Genomic DNA, 20,971 nt, shown 5'->3' with positions numbered 1-20,971 from the left:
ATCTTTTTTCAAAATGATAAGAATTTCTATCTAAAGCCAAAAGCCAGCACTGAACTTAATTATAAAACTTCAGACACATTCCATTTGATTCAAGATTCACATATGAATTTCTGTTGCAATCATTGTGGCTCAATATTACTCTGGAAGTTCTGGTCTATTCAATGAAAATAGATGAATAAAAGAGGTACAACTATTACAGTATAAAAAATATGTTATCTTCACAAAGGTAAAAAATTAGAACTTAAATGTCCATAAAATGAACATTGGTTAAAAGTGAATTATAGTGCCCTCTCACTGCCATTAAAAATTTTATAAAATATTGTAACATGAAAATGTTAATTATTAATTACTATTGAATAAATATGTGCTAGACACTGTTTTAGGTGATGGGGATAGAAGAATTAAACAAAGAAAACAAACTCCTGCCTCCATGGAGCTTACATTCTAGTAGGGGAAGGCAGAGAGACAAATATATAAGTAAATGTATGTTTCTATTCAAATTCATGTTTACCTAACCCTCAGAGAATAATATGTCTTAATATCTAAAACATTATTGTCAATTTGACTTTAATTTTCATGATTGATTTTTTAATATATAAATAAATATAAAATATTGGAAGTTTAAATATCAAAATATAAACTGTAGTAATTTTTGAAGGTTGTAATTGTGAATGATTTCATAGTTTACATGCTTTTCTTGTTTTTCAAAAATTATTTCTACAGTGACTAGAAAATACAAAACTTAGAAATATAGAATTTATTGTAAAGTCCAACAGAAGGCATCATAATTTTTCATTCCCTTGCAATTTATTTATAACCCAGAATGTTAATGATCAAATGTCCTCTCATAGACCAAACTACAGCAATAAAGACCAATTGTAGTGAGATTTCTCTCTATGCTGTGTTGAAAGCCATACCAAAGTTAAATTTGAAATCTGTTCTCCTCTGCAATTAAAATAAATTATATATAATCAAAACAGTAAAGATTAAGATCGACTGCCAGTTACATTGGCATCCAAACCATATCCTGCCCCAAAAGCCATGTTGTAATTTGCTAAGCTGAAAGAACAAACATACATTATTTGTAAAGCCAGACGTATGATTGTCTGGATAAAAGTATGTGTACTATCCCCAGAAGGCATAATCTGATACACTACTACATAGCTGGAAAGCCAAATTCAACTCATTTTTATCTTGCTGACTCATGCTTATGAATAAGTTCCAATAAGTATTTTGTGCAACCATAACCTTGGAAAGAATATATGATGCATTTATTACCTATTTGCAAAACACAGGGTTCTATCCAAGTGCAGCTGTTCCCTCATTTTGTTATATATTCTAGTATTTCAAAATGACATGGTTCCAGAAGAAAGACGGAAATTTATGTACCCCGTACCACAACAAAATACAGTAGCTATGTGGCAAAATGAAAAAGGAAGATTGGGCTTGACACCTATATGGAAAGGAAAACGTTTGATAAAGTTTTCTAATGCTTACTTCTCCCAGCAAAATAAAGGCAATTATCGAGACAAATCATATGAGAGGAGTTGTATTCCCTGAGAGAAGACACCAATTGTTGACAGAGGCAGACAGCTAATTGTTGAACATCTTTCACGTTTAGAAGATTGTCTTTATAGAGAACTCACCGGGGTGAATAAAAGCTCTTCTAAATTGATTCTGTCTTCCCCCCTCCCTATTTCCCTCTCTCCAACACTGATTTATTGTGCATATACTGTGACAGACAAGCATTATTGAGCACTGACAATGACAGACACATTCTGGCACACCAAGATGAAAGGTATGGTCCTTGCCTACAAGTGATTCACATTCTAGTTGGGAGCTGGGATGGTAAAAAATAATGACTTCAATAAATACATATTTAAAATTTTTCGTATGTACCAAATAGAAAAGTGGAAAAAAAGAGGTAGAAATGAATAATATTTATGGTGGTGGTGGGGGGGACTCAGGGAAAGCTTTATACAGAGGTTGCCATAGAGTGTGATTTTTCACAGTTCTGCCTTTTGAAGGAGCACAGAGCCAACAATGCACTTTTTGACAGGACAGACATCACAAATTTATTGCACCATGCTGTATCTTAGTCTTCCTTTTTTGTATGTCTTTATTTGGTGACATGGTTCCTGGATACTTCCTCATTTGGAAAGTCCTCCTCCAACTTCCCCCAAATCAATCCCTGGCCCCATTCAACATTTACTGTCTAACATTCTGGTCGTTGTTCTAGGCCCTGGAGTACAATATGCCTTCAGGCAGCTTCCATTCCAGTGAGAAGGATAAAGAAAAAGAATAAGTCAAATAAGCTAAAATGATAGTGACTTTAACGTGGGACACAGCCATTCATTTACATATTGTCTTTGGCTGATTTCCCACTATTATGGCAAATTTTGGTTTGGTGACAGAGATCGTATGACTCACAAAGCCTAAAATCTTTACCATATGGCCCTTTACAGAAAAAGTTTGCTGACTTCATCTTAGAGGAACAGATATGAGATCCAAAGCCTGAGTGAAAAGAACAAGTATATTAGTTGTCTATGGCCACATAAGAAATTACCTCATGATTTTGTGACTTAAAGCAACCGATATTTATTGTCTCGTAGTTTCTATGGGTCAGGAATCCAGGAGTGGCTTAACTGGGTCCACTGGCTGGAGGTCTCCAGCAAGAATGCAATCAAGATGTCAGCTGGGGTACAGTCATCTCCAGGCTCAACTGGAGGAGGATCTGCTTTCAGACTCCCTCACAGGCTGTGGGGAAGGCTCAGGTCCTCCCTGGCTGTTGGCTGGAAGCATCAGTTCCTCACGACGTGGGCTTCTCCAAGGGGTTGCTCACAGCAGAGCAGCTGGCTTCCCTTAGAGTGAACAGCTGGAGGGCATGAAAATGAGAAATAGAGCCCAAAACAGAAGCCACTATCAATGTCCTACTCTAAGAGTGACTTCTCACTAATTTTGTCATGTTCTATTTGCTAGAAATGAGTCCGTAGGTTTAGCCCATGCACCAAGGAAGGGGATTACACAAGACATAGATATCAGGAGATGGAGATCATTGCGAGGCATATCAAAAGTTGCCTACCACAGGGAGTCATTCACATAGGAAGAATATTTTAAAGGAATTGCAAAGTCCCCAAATCAAAAATGAGCTTGGTTGAAATGGCGGAAATAAGTCTTCCAGGAAAACAAAGCTAGTGTGATTGGATTATATGGAAGGAAAGGCAGATATCACGTAAATAAGGTCTGAGAGGTCAGACCTAGATTATGTAGGGATTTATAAATCATGGAAGAGAAGTCAGACTTTATTCCAAGTATAATGGAAGGCCACTGGAAAACTTTAGGTTGGGGAGATGACATAGTTTTATGACCGAAAAAGATTTATTTAGCTGAGTGAATGTAAAATAAACTTTACTAGCTAAGGCCATAGAGTTAATTTCACTTGTCATGGGAATCCCTGGTAATGTGGATACGGAGCACGTTGGCTACTGGAAGCTCCTTTGAGTTTATGATAACGTGGATTAAAGATACATCAGTGGCTAGAAGGTAACTTGATAAATATGGGTATGACAATGCAAGTGTTTCAAATTAACCAGATTTTGGCAGGAAAATTGGTTTTTGAAAAGTTTTATTTTAATGATTAGTTGAAATATATTTTACAAATGTTCCAGATGTCGATTGTGGCTGACACTATCCATTAATATAAATATACAGTGGTGTGTTGTCATCTCCTTTTTGATAAAATGTTTCTTAAAGACATCATATCCTTTTTTCGACTCTAAACTTTCATTTGCCCTGTCCATACAAGAAAAAAGAGACACTTGACACGGTCTAGCAAAGAATATTCAATTTTTGGTTAATTCTAACTACTTATGTGGGCATGTTCTCCACTTCACTTTGGTACAGCTTTCTGTAGGTATAATATACATACCATATAATCCTACATTCAATTTTAAATTTATTTTCTGTATATTAATAGCAATAATAAGACACTTGTTTGGGAAATAGAATTGTGTAGAAGAAAGAATATAGAAGATATATCTATTTCCAAAATTCTACCAAAAGTTTCTACTAATTGTTATCAACCTTTTATGAGTCAGAGAAAATACTCTCTTCTTCCATGAGTTTTCTGGCCACCTGTATAATACCTGCCATTCTCTGAAAAGAGTATCTCTGCTTGCGTCTTGCTGACTCAACTGAGTGAATAGTCTCAGCTATTTAAAAGCAGTGGGGGGGCTGGCCTGGTGGCACAGCGGTGGCACACTTTGGTGGCCCAGGGTTCGCAGGTTCGGATCTCGGGTTTGCACCGACGCACCGCTTGTCAAGCCGTGCTGTGGCGGTGTCCCATATAAAGCAGAGGAAGATGGGCACGGATGTTAGCCCAGGGGCAGTCTTCCTCAGCAAAAAATAGGAGGATTGGCAACAGGTTTTAGCTCAAGGCAGATCTTCCTCACAATAAATAAATAAATAAATAAATAAATAAATAAAAGCAGTGGGAATACAGATACAATTAATTTAATGTTCATTCAGATGGGTTCACTCCAAACTGAATTGAGCATTAATATATGATGAGTGCAAGTCCATCACCTCTTACTTTTCTATCTCATGCTCTTATACCCTGTTTACAACAATTTTTGGACCTCTGTAGAACCTCTAGTCTATTAAATTATCATTTTTCACTGTCATGTTCCCCTTCCTGTGTTCAGCTTCCTTAAATTTCCTTTACTTAAATTCCTTAGTCCCTCATTATAATCACTCCCCACACTCAATCTTCTTGTCCTTCATCCTTTCTCAAACTCACCTGGTTGAATCCAACTTTCAGTCTTTTCTTTGTCTACACTAGAACAGATGGATATGGCTGCAGAAAAATACACGATTTTGATAACTTATCTCTCTTTAATTTCATGACCAGAAACTTTATTGTTGCCCTGCAGTCCTGCTAGTTTTAATTGACCAGTCTTTCTCCCTCATTCTGAAACTAGCTTACTCATTTTCTTCTCTCCTCAAACAGGCAAAATGCCCTCCCTGCTCTTCATTCTCAGATGATTACCTTGCATTTTTGTTTTATTGAATAAATCGGTACAAACAAAAGAAAATATCCATAATCTCCCACTCCCAAATCTGATTACAACAAGCAAACCATCCCTGTTCTTAAGGTCAGTTCTTCCGTCTGTGCGCTGGATCCCACATCCTCTTTCCTACTCATGACCTTTGCTTTTATTGGATCACTCTTTTACATCATCAATTTCATCCACTTACTGGGCTGTTCCCATCAACGACCTCCCTTGACCTAGCATCCTCCTGCAGTATTCTTCTGTTCTTTAGAGCAAAACTCATCAAAAGAGTTGCCTGTCCTCTGCTCTATCCACCGTTCTCTTCCTATTCTCTTTCAATCTATTCTACTATTCTAGTAAAAATGCACTTTTCTATGTCACCCATGACTTCTATATTTTCAAATCCAATAAGAATTTCTCAGTCCTTATCTCTTTCAATCCTTCAGAAGTATTTATTTCTGTTGATCAGTCCTTCATGAAGCATATTTTAATTGACCTCTGAGTTTCTATGTTGTCATAGTTTTCCTTCTATTTCACTGGCAGCTCTCTTATTGGTCTCCTTTTCTGAATATTCTGATTTTTACATGTTGCCGTGACTCAGGGTTCAGGCCTCAAACCTCTTCTCTATCTTTACTTTCCCTAGCTGAATTCATTCACTCCAATGACTTTATTTTTTTATTTTTATTTTTTTAAAGATTTTATTTATTTATTTATTTTCCCCCCAAAGCCCCAATAGATAGTTGTATGTCATAGCTGCACATCCCTCCAGTTGCTGTATGTGGGACGCCGCCTCAGCATGGCCGGAGAAGCGGTGCGTCAGTGCGCACCCGGATCCGAACCCGGGCCGCCAGCCTCGGAGCGTGCGCACTTAACTGCTAAGCCAAGGGGCCGGCCCTCCAATGACTTTAAATGCCAAATTTATGTTGATGTCTCCAAAATTTATATTCTGTTCTTGATCTAATTTAAATTCTAGAATTCAACAATATCCAACTCCCATGTGGTATTTCCACTGGAATGCTTAGTAGATATTTCAAATGCGACGTGTTCAAAACTGAAATCTTGATTTCTCGCTCCAGACTTAACCTCACAGTGCTCCCTATCCCAGAGAATGGAACCTCATTTACCTAATCGTTAAAATACTTGGAATCGTCCTTGACTTCCATTCTTTCTTTTCCACAGATCTATCAGCAAATGCTGACAGCGCTGCCTTCAAAACCCTTCTCACATTCAGCAACTTCTCAACAACTCTACCACTACCACTTTTGTCCAAACTGCCAACCCCACCCACGTGTACTGCAAGCTGATGGTCTTGCACACACTCTGTCACCTCTACAAGAGCTTAGGGCTAAGAGCTCAGATTTTGAAAGCACATTGCAAGGATTTATATCCCAGATGAGCCAGTTACCTGTTGTATGACCTTGGGCAAATTACTTAATGTCTCTGTGCCTCAGTTTCCTCATCTGTAAAATGAGGAAGATCACAGTATCTAACTCATGGGATTGTTGTCAGGACTTAATAACATAATGCATGTAAAGCGCTTTGAACAGAGTTTGGCAAACAATAAGTAATATGTAAATGTCAGCCATTATTACTATCTTTTTCTAATTAATCTGTTTTCTACATAGTTATAAGAATGATTCCTTAAAAACAAATCAAATTATGCCAATCCCTTGTTCAAAATGCACAAATAATTTCCCCTTATACATAGAATAAAATCCAAAGTTCCTCCAGGCCTAGTGAGTGGTCTGTCAGCCTACCTCTCTCACATCTCACCCTCTGTCGACCTTCCCCTCACCCATTCCCTTTGCTCAAACATCTTGCTTTTGCTTGAACATTCCAAGCACCCATTCCCCTTGGGATCTAAAATCTTCTTCTCCAAATATTAGAATGACTTGTTACTCCACTTCGTTCAGCTCTTGACTCGAAGTCACCTTCTCTGCATTACCTCCCCTTGCCAACACAGAAAGTAAGAACTTTGTACAAAAACAGAAGTGTAAGCATCAGTAGGGACTAATATTACATTCACAGTAATGTAAAAACTATTTATCCAATCAAAATTCATGGTGCAACTGTATTAAGTTGATGGGAGAGAGGAGACTGTATGTTTGTGTGAACTAGTGAGTGTGTGTGCATAAATAGATGTGTGTGAGTGTGCATATGAGCGTACGTGTGTTTGCGCGTGTGCATATTTAGGGGGTTGGATTTGTAAAAAGAAGCCAAAGGCTCACCTTCCACCATGGAAAGTTAAGATGAAATATAAAGAAATAGTATGACATGTTATTTAGAAACACAGAATTGAGTACCAAACAAATGATCAACTTAGTATCTAGAAATTGAAAATGGCTAACTTTGAGGAATAAGAGTGTGTACTGTATATGTAGGAGCATAGTGGACAGGAGATAGCTCCTTTTTAAAAAAATAAATCATGTTGAATTATTTGACCTTTTCACATTATTTGCACGTCACTTGGAAAATAATATTTAAAAAGATGTGTGCATTGTGTGACTTACTTTCTAGCCTAAATATATCATATTAACATTACAAACCATTCTACTTTAACATAACTCAAACTTTTTTAAAGTTGTGTCCAAAATGCAGTCATAAACATGACTGTGGAGCAGCCAACTGTATAGTCATCTTGGGAGAGTGTTTCGTTGTGGGGTTACCGTTTGCTCTGAGACTTCTTGGCTGGAACCACCCTCCCTCCAGCCCTGGGCTGCCTGGGGCCACTGGGCAGTGTGCGGGGCCTGCCAGGACCAGGGGCTCGAGCTATGTCCAGTAAAGTTCTCGGATGTGACTGGAAACAAACAAAGCAAACAAACTCGCTCAAATAATAGCTCAGTTGTGTGGCGTGCAGACTAGGTAACAAAGCATTTTCACATATGTTATCCCATTTTACTCTTTGTATAAATTTAGTAAAGTAGGCTAGGAAATTATTACCATTTTATAAATGTGGAAATTGAGGTTCAGAAAGATTAATGACTGAGCTAGGCTCATATTCTACCATTGATGACTTGCCTAATGTTCACTTACTTAGCTGTATCCTATATGTCAAATCCAGCTGAAGAGTCATCACTGTAGCCGGCAGACAGTGTCATTGCTTTTTGAAGGCCAAATATATAAGTTATCTAGTATTCCACTTGGACTATGTTATGGGGCTAATCTGGCTTCAGGCTCACATAAGAATATCCATACATGACCTCTTAATCTTTTGACTGCTTCTCTCATGTATGTGTATATATATATAATTTTTATTTTATGTTTGTTTATGTTTTCATTTTTTTAAATAATAAATACTTTGTATTTCTAAAGAAGCAGCAGTAGCTGAAGATATGACCATTCTGATAATATTTTCCATGATTTTCTTTCTGTCTTTTTTTTAGGTTCCAGGGTGTTCTTTTTCAAAGAATCCACACATATTGTAAGTCATCCTACATAAAACCCATGTTTAAGATACAATATTCAATTTCAATCCACCATGGAGTGACTTACTGGCATTTGAATAAGAAACAGATGATTGACAGATCTATTTGAACTATAAAGTTATGCACCATAAAATCGAGGATGGTTTAATCAGTTCCTTGACAAACGGTGATGTAGTTTGGAGATAAATATTTCCACAATGTCTTGAAACCTTCCAAAGTCAAAGACAGAATAAATTGCCTTCTTATATAGTCTCAAATTCTGGGCACAACATATGTCTTTATTTCATAAATAGTCTATTACTGAAAAGGGTCAAAAAGGAAAAAAATTGTTTTATAATCGAGTCTATGGAAATTCATTTGTTGCAGTAGCAAGATAATCAAGCAGTAGCTACAGCTATTAAAAATGTAATTTTAATTCAAACTATTCACCAAGAGTAATGAATCATGCAAAGGAATCACAGGTTAAAGTATCTTTCATTCATTGTTAACCTTTTTCTGGGAAAATATTTTTTGTACTAGAAGTAAAAGACTCTGGCACAAAATATATACTATTGATGACACAAGTCTGTGTTTCTTATGGGACCAGTTTTACTTTTTTGGGTTTTAGTAATTTTGATGCTTTGCTGTCCTTTAGAACTGAAAGTTATCAACACAAATGTTGAAAACAAATAAATATCTTGCTACCATATGGTAAGAAGGTTAACAAACTTCGTAATGTTTAAAATTCCATTAGGAATATATAAGAGTACAGTAACGTTTTGAATTGCTTCTTTATTATGCAGGAACACCCCTAGGGCTTCATCAATTAAATTTCTTTTGTAATATTGTAAATTATTTTTTCTCTTAATCCAGCCAACTGAAAAAGAAAACAATTACTAATTCCTAAAGTTAATGAAAACAGAAATAATCTGTGGAGAGGTTTTCATCTGTATGGGCATGTTTACCATTTTCCAGGCAAGAGAAAATTGTCCTAATATTCTCTCACATTTCCTCCGGAACACTACTGCTAGAGGACTCCAGTGACCGGCAATAGAGACGGTAACCTCCATTTTCTTCCCCATGGAGAAAAGACCCATAAAAGGCTTTTTTAATTCTTTAAAAGTATTCATTTAGAATCCAGAAACTCAAAATACTTTACCAACCACTAAATGTAAAGAATCTACTGAGTCATCAACTCTGCAATGTCTTGTGTGAGCTTTCGAAATGTAAGAAATTCTTCATGTTCCTCATAATTATGGCATAGCAAAGTGCAGATAAAATCCTTAAATCCCAGGAAAATAAAAGTTCTGGGTTATGCCAGATATATCTAAATGTGCCTCTTTGCCCCTCTGAGTGAGCAGACAGAGCATGTGATCCTTCCTACCATTACACCTGATTGGACCAGGAATGAGATAATCCATTGAAAGCCTAGCCCTGAGATCTTGAACCGGGCGTCCTGGCTCCAAAATGTAAGCTGGGTCAATCAGACTCTTGCAGAGACTTTCTAATAGGCAGCCATGGGGGCCTGGCCATAGTCCTGCATACTAAGATTTGGAAGAGGCTGAGTGGGAGCTGGTAACACCGTGGAAAGTACAGAATTTATGAGGAAGAGAGATGGAGATCAAAGATAGAATATTCTCTGGAGATCTTCCAAAGGACTGCAGATTCAGCCTGTGCTAGACTCTTATGAAGACGTTACATGCGTTTATAATAATATCCTCCTCTTTTTTTTTTCCTTAAAAACTTTGAGTGCATTTTCTATTTCTTTTAAGTAAAAGAACCTTGACTGAGACATAATTATTATGGGTCCCTGACTACGTAAAGGAGGCAGGCTGATACACAAGAAAGAAGAGTGGTTGTTACCATGTGTCCTAGCAAGGCAATGCGTTAGTGGTGTGACCTTAGAGAAGTCACTTAATCTCTCTGAGCCTCAGTTTCCTCATCAATAAAATGAGGAAAACAATCCACTCTTCACAGGATTATTATCAGGATTTTAAAAAGTAGATATAAATATATCATTTTTCTAACGCAGAATAAGGGCACAATAAATGATGCTTACTTCATCATTATGTGATCAGGCTGTATATCCTATAGTTGCATTGCTTTTGTGCTATCATATGCAAATTCAAACTGCTATCAGAAACAAAAAGCAATGTAAATGTAAGAAATCAACTAAGCAAAGATTTCTCCAGACTTGCTCTTGTTTTATTAAGAAACAAATAGTTCAACAATCTAGTTCACTGCGTGTGAGTGTAGATACTAAGAAGATTATCTCAGTTAGCTTATAGTTCTAAAGAAGAGAGGTTTTTCAAAATGCATGTGTAGATTTTATAATTGCAAGTGTAAGATAAATGAGAAATTTAAAGCAGTTCAGTGTATAAAATCACTTTATTAATTTGATAAATTATTTAGTAAAGTTTTATAGTGTTTAGCTTATAAAGTAAGCAAGAAACATTTTTAAAGAGACTTCCCAGAGAAGTTTTCCATCTTTTTTGTAATGTCAAACATTGTCTTTGCTTGGCTGGAAAGGACAATTCACTTTTTGGTAGACCCATTAAAAACAGAATTATGTCTTTGATATGTGGTATAATTTATATTTTTTTCAAATACATTTTGATAACATATGATGGCTCTCCCATGTGATTTCTATGTAAGTACCATTCAAATCTGTATTTAAGCAGAGGGCACAGGAATAATTTAGTTAACTGAATTGGAAAACAGTGCAAGAAAGCGGCGTATGAATATGGCCCAAAAGTTAATATCTATGGAGATTGTGGCAATGATATAATTAGTTATGGGGGAAACAAAATGGAAATAAGAATTTAAGAGAAGTGGGAAAATATAAACATTTTCCACTTTAAGATTTATTCCTTAAATTTCTTACCAAAATTACTAAGAAAATTCTCGTCTTGAGGTTTGTTTCTATGCGTGTTCAACATTTGACCACTTCACCTTTATGGCTTTTAAGCAACAAAGTCCTTTGATTTGCTTCAGTATAATGGATGCTGCTACTTAGGTTTTAAATTTTGTTTGGATAACAGTGAGGCATGTTAGGATTGGGGATCTTATCTTCACTTAGCAAATCCCTTAATACTCCAAAGCTGGAATGAAAACACAACTGAGAAGGGGCATCTGCAGGCCCTTTCTTTGGAACTTAGCTTGAAAGGGGGCTTTTCCACAGGACAGTTTTAGGAAACAGACATAAAAATAAGCCCTGCAATATATTATTTAATTTTAAATGAACATCCCTATTGAGCGAAATGAGCACTAAAAATAAACATTGGTTAAGTCCCCAGAGTTATGGGTTGAGGTGACTTGCCCAGTGTCTTAAGGAAGGCCTGGATTATTTTGGATGGCTCCAAGAAAAAGCTGTTCAGGCTATGAAACATAAATCCTTGCTATCCACTGAAGGGCGTGTTGTTCTGTCCTCAGTTGTGTGAATAAAACTCCATCAGCTACTTCCTTCCCTCTGTGAGTCAAGGCGCAGCAGCTCTTGGTGGTTACTCAACCTCACACAGAAACAAAGATTAAATGCAAGTAGCATAAGGTCTTTTTTTATCTATCTAGGAGGAAACCAAGGTCCTCCTTGGTTTCTCTTTTGTTTTTTTCCACCACCCTGGCTATTTTAAGTGACTTTCAGGAGAAGCTATGAAAAACCTTGGTCAGAGTAATTCAAAATCCAGCCAAGTATTTTTCTTTTGAGTATTACATAAAACAAGGTAAAAACTGTATGGCGTTTGGAATAATCTCTAAGTTTTTGAAATAGGTAACCACATCCTGATTCTGGATTTATTTCATGGTCACTACTCTTCACTCCTCTATCCCCATTTAATTATCAGCAGGAACAGCTAATCAGTTTGTTTACAGATATGGAAAGGAGGATGTGAGCACCAATTATAGAAACAAACAATAAAAAATTTTTCTTCCCTGATCAAAGAGACCAAGAGATCAATCCACGCTGAGATGAGCAGAGATCGTTTTCCCTCGGCATTCCCAGCATTTACAATATGTGGCAAACTCCACCAGGCTCTCAGCAGCATTGCTGAATGTGACAGGCCTAATCAGATGTTACACAGGCCAGACACACACGGGCAATTAGCACTTTCCACAGGTCTCTAACCTGTGACCCTTCATTCTTTCTTGATTAACACCCAGGACTCTGATCCACCGACACTGGTAAACAATTCAAATCCAAGTATGGTACCTCTAAAGGATGGAAAGGGATTCAGAATGTTGCTAATCACACTCAAGTCTGCCAAAAACTGAAGGACATGCTAGACTCTGGGATAACTATATAGCATAAACTCATTATGCATTAGTATGCTCCATGTTAAAAATGCCATCTCCTACCAGATATGTTGCATTAGCATATTTATAATGGAATACTGGATTAACAATGTTTGACATCTTCAACACGTTCACTTTCAGTTCTATTATTACTCCAAACAGTTCCTCCAAAAACATTCACTGGCTAACAACAGAATTGTGAGCAATTGGCGGGGGGGGGGGGCAGTTATTAAAAAGCTATTTATATTTTTATTGAGATGCTTTTTGGAGAATGATCCTGGATTAATTATAGCATTATAAAAGATGCTACAATTTTAAACACTTTTTCCTGTATTCAGTCACATGTAGAGCTAAAATCACAAGATTTCTTCATAAGTTTCAAATCGAACACAATGAAAATGTTCTAATTTTTGATAAGCTAGTGACGAAATGCTTGGATAATTTCACACCTCATTGACTAAGCAGAAGAAAGTCCAAAGTTTATTCATCTAGCACTGCCTCCAACGGTGATCTTTTCATCTCTAAATGTCTCTAAAGGACTTCTTGTTGGGTACCGTATTTGGAGGACGGGGCCATGTGATTTACTGGAAAGGCATCAAGCATAAATCTCTTTAGAAACATTTCCTATTCTGACCATCTTATTTAGCTACGCACAGGATGGTAGTGAACACAATGTCTGGTCCATCAGAGAGCTTTTCACGAAACTCTAAAACAGCACCAGAGCTTAGAAGGTCGCGTGCTTTTAAGAGGCCCTGGAGAATTGCTGCTGGTCACCATAGACCACTGGTTCCAAACACTTGGCGACAGAAGCAAAATAAGCCACCCATGAATTTAACCACAACTGTATTTTTACGAAGAGACTTGAAATTTTGTTCCAAAGCAGTATTTTCCGCCTGGTGAGGCCATTTCTGTCTCACCAGTTTGTTTAAAAAATAAAAAATAAATGTTTCCAAATGGTCTGTAAAGCTTCTTTCATGAGAATGCCTTACGGAAAGTTTTTCTTTAAGTCAAATGCTTTTTTCACTATTAAATGTATACTATGAAAAATAATTGATTTAATTGTACTAAAGGAAAAAAATCATATCTACACACACACTCACATCTGGATTGGAATTATTTCCCCTGAACTTTCTGAATACAAACTTGTTTTTTGACTGAGATCAATTTAAGAAACTTTAATTCAAAAGAATTTGTATTAAAGAGTTTCATACTATTGCGCACATGGAGAAATGAAATGGTGAATATACTCTTACGTTATCTGAATTCTTAATTTAAAGTAGGTTTAATGGGAATTAAAATTTGTGACATATTTGCAAATAAGTGTCAGAATATTCACATGCATATCCGTAGTACATATAGGCCAAGAAGATAATAGGATCGTTGGAATAATTTAAATAATTCTAGCGATATAGGGCAAATTTTCTTAAAGTACAGGTTAAAATTACATCAAATTTAATGAGATTCTAAAGTCAAAATATAGACAAATTTAAACCCAGTGTTGTCAAGCAAAAATATCTCACAATCCTGCCATCCATTCTTATCATGCACTCATCAACTCTCCCCACCCCTTACCCTCTCTTGAATCTCAAATCCCAGCAGGACTTCTGATGCCCAGGAGCCATGCTTAATTGCTGAGGATTTTTCAGAGATTACAAAAAGAATATATATGTAAAACAATAATATGTATCATACAAATGCGTGATCCATAAAATAGCTGTCAAGCGAAACTCTTTTTTATCCTAAAAACTCAAAATTCATCTAACTACAGGTGATAGATAAGACGTATCTAAATTAATTCTTTCTCTGACTATCCTTGAAAATACTGAAACTCAAAATTTTTAAGCATTGTTTTGTATTAAATTCAATCTAATTTTTCAAAAATCTTATTAAACGCACATTTTCTTTTTAACAAGTCAACTCCTTTAACTATAAGAAGAAACAACCAAATGAGAAAGCTAAAATTTTAGTAGAGTGCTATTTATAAAGATTAAGAGAACAGTGGGCCATTATTCCTTCTCCTGGCTCTCATCTGAACATCACTTTTCAGTCTATTTGGAGAAAAGAAAAGTAATATGAATATTCCATTAGAGAGGAGATATGAAAAAAGCGAAATTAATATATGAAGGAAATACAGGAATAATGAAATGGGAAGCCAGTCAGATGAGCAAGGTGTTAACAAAGGAATGAGAATGGGGACTTCGTGAAATCTTGCTCTCTTTTCCCCAAAAAAACAGAATGAAAAGAGAATTGAGGAAAGTTGGTCATTTCAAAGCACCCACTAGCCTGTGCCTCCTAGCTGGTTTCAATTGGCTGATGCAAGTTAGAATGCAATGATTTTGCCTGAAATTGGACAAATTAATGTTAGGGGTTAAGGGTTTCTTTTCTAATTTAGAAATTTTAACATTAGAAATAATTCCTCTTTTAGAACTGTTCCCTCTCTAATAACAAAGAATGCACTCACAGAATCCCTTACCAGTTTTGGCTTATTGTTCGAGTAAAGTTGCTATTTTTCTCTTACTGTATATTGAATAAATGAAGAAATAGTGAAAATAATTAAGAAATTATTACAACATACGATGTTCAAGTTGGGCAGAGTTCCATTTTCTAAGCTCCCAGGGCATGAGGGTCAAAAGTAAGGACAGTTTGGGGAAAAAAAGAAAAGAAGACATTTCCCTAATTTAAGTGTTTAATCTTCATAAAGTAAAAGTTATGTTGAGAAGCCTTTAAAGAAAGGCTGTTTTAATTAGTTCATTTTAAAACAGCCCCTAGTTATTTTTGCTTTTCTAAAACGAAAACACAATTAGACAAGAATGTGAAATCACTCAATAAAATTTTAAACTATGTTTCTGTTTTAAATCCAGCAAAGAAATTTTAAATGGATGCGCTAGACATTATTATACCCATTAGAAAACCACAGAGACTGGAAGGAAGAGATTGGTCACTTCTTGTAATTAGTGTGTTCACTCATGCAGCCCAATCAGGGGGAACAATTGCCCAAGCTTTAAAAGTGTTCTTATACACTTCTAGAAAACTCCAAACTACCACAATTGCAAGCTGAGGTAAACTAAGTCTTAATTTGCTTCATTGGTTTCAAAATGAAGAATAGAAATTCTAAAATTCATTGAAATCGTAACTCCTCATCTTCCCCCCTCCCAGTCATCATTTGTACTAGCAAAATGTGCAAGAAACTCTTGTTCCTGGAATTTATCAACAACTCAAATCATACACTTTTTCTTTTTTCAAGGTTACAGTTGGGTTGACCATCAATAAATATCTTTCTTTGTTAACTTTATTCCTAAGTTATCTTTCTTCCTTTTTGAGTTACCACATTACAATGTATTTGCAGACATGTTAACTTGGGATTCAACTTTTGGCTATCTCATAAATGCATCGTTTATGTATGTACACAAATGTTGAGGAAGGGGAAGAAAGAGCTTAAGCTCCAGTGGTGTCCATGACTGGTACTGAGGTGTGGCAGGCTCATTAGAGATCAGCTTTCATGAGAGACTGAAGTGACTCCTGGAGAGAACTTTTCTTATGAGAGAATGGAGGAAGACAGACAAATTAGGCCCAATAACAAGGCTTTGGAAATCAGAGAGAAGAGATGGACTTTACTGAGTATTACATAGTGACAAGGAATCTGTCCATAGCCAAGTCCCTCAGGGATTCATATTTGAGTCTTTTGATGATGAGTATAAGCTGTAGGCTAAAATATAAACAGTCATTTCATTAAAAAAAAAAAAAAAGCATTACGAGCCATCGCTGATGGCCTAGTGGTTCAAGTTTGGCATGCTCCACTTTGGCAGCCCGGGTTCAGTTCCCAGGTGTGGAACCACACCACTTGTCTGTTAGTAGCCATGCTGTGGCGGTGGCTCACATAGAAGAACTAGAAGGACTTAAAACCAGAATATACAACTATGTACTGGGGCTTTGGGGAGGGAAACAAAAAGAGAGGAATATTGGCAACAGATGTTAGCTCACAGCAAATCTTTCCTAGCAAAAAAAATATAGCATTGGGGAAAGCAGCACTGTTTTGGTACCTATGTGATTTGCATAGCATGAAAGAAGGAACAGAGAAATATTTATAAACGTACCTGGTTCCAGGGCATCAAGAACATTAGAAAACACAGAACAACAGTAATAGCCTGGGAGGGAAACGTGCATTATTTAAATACTGAGGGCAATGGTGCTCTGCTGAGGAGATGTTGGGTTGAAGTTCTTGATACCTATTGGGAAGGTTAAGTACCTGTGGGCCTAGCTGGGACTGAGGGGAGTTTCCATGTCACACCTTTACAGATATAGTATATTTCTTCATGGAGGGCTATATAAAGAGAAAAAGATAGTAGTACATTCCAGCTGGTAGCCAATAGAACTTCCTCATATGCACACCTGAGACACCTCCAAGACATCTCAGGAACAACTGAGGAGATGGGAGAACTTTGGGTGGACTATAAATCCTACAAAAATAAAGGGTGCCTGAGCTACAATTTATTAATAGGATTTCATCTAAACCTGGGGCTGGCAGAACCTTGAGAAACATAGTGTCATTTTATACCATATATACTTAATCCCTCCTCAAGTAAATGTGTCAAAACATTAAGAACTTGTGAATCTAAGTGAAGGATGTGAAGATGTTTATGGGACTCTTCTTTCAACTTTTCTGTAGATTTGAAATTTTCCAAAATAAAGTGTTCAAAGAACAAAGAGATGCATTTCAAAATTTCAGTTTTGATATTTAGTAATTATTTATAAAAACTTGAAATAAACCTATTTTGTTTTGATCCATTGTTTATTAATAATAAATATAACTCAATCTAGAAGAAAAATGAACACTTAGGACCTTATGATCCAAGGAAATTTTTTAAAAATTGAAAACTTCAATGTAACACATCTTTTAAGACAATGAAATATGATAGGATAATCGATAAAGGACTTCCAAGCATAAGAAGAAAAGCAAAATGGAAATACGATTTCAAAAATAAAAAAGAAATAATGTAAAATTTTTAACTGTTAAAGGTCCTTTTCAAATAATTAGATTTACATGAAAGACAGCAAATATCTAGTCACTATTGTATTTGGCTTTCATATCTCTGCTCTGATCCATTCAGAGCTATTTTCAGGTACTCTTGTGCTCCTCATTTCTAAGATCCTAGAAGTCACTTGCAACCCTACATGAAATTTTCCTCTTTGCCCTTAGGTTAAAGACACATGACTTCAAGATTTTAAAGTTTTTCACTACTAAGCATCTGAAACCAGTGCTGTCATTTCAATTTTCCTGTATTTCCCTTTGTATATTCTCTTCTTCTTAGGAATTTGTAGGCCTTGTGCTATTTTTAATTTGAATGATTGAGATTAAATTGAGATTAAACAAAATGCTAATGAACAATGACTGGGTCAACGAATAAGTCAAAGGAGAAATCAAAAAATACGTGGAGACAAATGAAAATGAAAATACGACATGCCAGAATTTATTGGGTACAGCAAAAGCGATTCCAAGGGGGAAGTTTATAGCAATGTGGGCCTATCTCAACAAACAAGGAAAATCTCAAATAAACAGTCTAACAGCACACCTAAAAGAACTGGAAAAAGAAGAAAAAACAAAGCTCAAAATCAGTAGAAGAAGGGAAATAAGAAAAATCAGAGCAGAAAGAAATGAAATAGAGACTAGAAAAATAATAGAAAAAGTTAATAAAACCAAGAACTAGTTCTTTGAAAAGATAAACAAAATTAACAAACCTTTAGCTAGACTCACCAAGAAAAAAAGAGAGAAGGCTCAAATAAGTAAAATCAGAAGTGAAAGAGGAGAAATTACAATGGACACCTCAAAAATACAAAAGATTATAAGAGAATACTATGAAAAGATATATGCCAACAAATTGGATAATCTAGAAGAAATGGACAAATTCTTAGAATCATACATCCTTCTGAAACTGCATCAAGAAGAAACAGAGAATTTGAATAGACCCATCACCAGTAAGGAGATCGAAACAGTAATCAAAAACCTCAAAATAAAAGCCCAGGACCAGCTGGCTTCCCTGGTGAATTCTACCAAACATTCAAAGAAGACTTAATACCTATCCTTCTCAAACTCTTCCAAAAAATTGAGGAGGGAGGGAAGCTCCCTAACTCATTCTACGAAGCCAACATTACCCTGATACCAAAACCAGACATGGACAACACAAAAAAGAAAATTACAGGACAATATCACTGATGAACATTGATGCAAAAATCCTCAACAAAATACAAGCAATCACATACAACAATACATTAAAAAGATTATTTACACCATGATCAGGTGGGATTTATTCCAGGGATGCAGGGATGGTTCAACATCCGCAAATCAATCAACGTGATACACCACATTAATACAATGAAGAATAAAAATCATATGATCATCTCAATAGATGCAGAGAAAGCATTTGACAAAATACAGCATCCATTTATGATAAAAACTCTGAATAAAGTGAGTATAGAAGGAAAGTACCTCAACATAATAAAGGCCATATATGACAAACACACAGCTAATATCATCCTCAATGGTGAAAAACTGAAAGCTATTCCTCTAAGAACAGGAACCAGACAAGGATGCCCACTCTCACCACTCCTATTTAACATGGTATTGGAAGTCCTAGCCAGAAAAATCGGGCAAGAAAAAGAAATAAAAGGGATCCAAATTGGAAAGGAAGAAGTGAAACTGTCACTATTTGCAGATGACATGATTTTATATATAGAAAACCCTAAAGAATCCACCAAAAAACTTTTAGAATTAATAAAGGAATACAGTAAAGTTGCAGGATACAAAATCAACATATAAAAATCAGTTGCATTTCTATACACTAACAACAAGGCAGGAGAAAGAGAAATTAGTAATACAATCCCATTTACAATTGCAACAAAAAGAATGAAATACCTAGCAATAAACTTAACCAAAGAGGTGAAAGATCTGTACATTGACAACTATAAAACACTGCTGAAAGAAATTGAAGAAGACACAAAGAAATGGAAAGATATTCCATGCTCTTGCTTTGGAAGAATTAACATAGTTAAGATGTCCATGCTTCCTAAAGCAATCTATAGATTCAATGCAATCCCTAGCAAAGTTCCAATAACGTTTTTCACAGAAATAGAACAAAAAATCCTAAAATTTATATGGAACAACAAAAGATCCCAAATAGGCAAAGAAATCCTGAGAAAAGAGAACAAAGCTGGAGGTATCACACTCCCTGATTTCAAAATATACTACAAAGCTATAGTAACCAAAACAGCATGGTACTGGCACAAAAACAGACACACAGGTCAATGGAACAGAATCGAGAGCCCAGAAATAAACCCACATATCTATGGATGGCTAATTTTCAACAAAGTAGCCAAGAACATACAATGGAGAAAGGAAAGTCTCTTCAACAAATGGTGTGGGGAATACTGGACAGCCACATGCAAAAAAATGAAAGTGGACCATTATCTTACACCATACACAAAAATTGACTCCAAATGGATTAAAGACTTGAATGTAAGACCTGAAACCATGAAGCTTCTAGAAGAAAACATAAGAAGAATGCTCTTTGACATTGGTGTCAGCAACATATTTTCAAGGACCACGTCGGACCAGGCAAGAGAAACAATAGAAAAAATAAACAAATGAGACTAAAAACTGAAAACTTTCTGCACAGCGAAGGAAACCATCAACAAAATGAAAAGACAGCCTAACAATTGGGAGAAGATATTTGCAAACCATATATCTGATACAGGGTTAATCTCCAAAATATATAAAGAATACATACATCTCAACAACAAAAAAACTAACAACCCAATTAAAAAATGGGCACAAGACCTAAACAGACATTTCTCCAAAGAAGATATACTGATGGCCAACAGACACATGAAAAGATGTTCAACATCATTAACTATCAGGGAAATGCAAATCAAAACTACAATGAGATATCACCTCACGCCCATCAGAATGGCTATAATTAACAAGACAGGAAACAACAAGTGTTGGAGAGGATGTGGAGAGAAGGGAACTCTCATACACTGCTGGTGGGAGTGCAAACTGGTGCAGCCACTATGAAAAACAGTATGGAGATTCCTCAAAAAATCAAGGATAGAACTACCATATGATCCAGCTATTCCACTGCTGAGTATTTATCCAAAGAACATGAAAACACCAATGTGTAAAGATACGTGCACCCCTGTGTTCATTGCAGCATTATGCACAGCAGCCAAGACCTG

Source organism: Diceros bicornis, chromosome 11 (assembly GCF_020826845.1).
Source record: "Diceros bicornis minor isolate mBicDic1 chromosome 11, mDicBic1.mat.cur, whole genome shotgun sequence".
Taxonomy (NCBI): domain Eukaryota; kingdom Metazoa; phylum Chordata; class Mammalia; order Perissodactyla; family Rhinocerotidae; genus Diceros; species Diceros bicornis.
The sequence above is the reverse complement of the archived record's forward strand: the minus strand, read 5'-3'. Positions refer to the sequence as shown.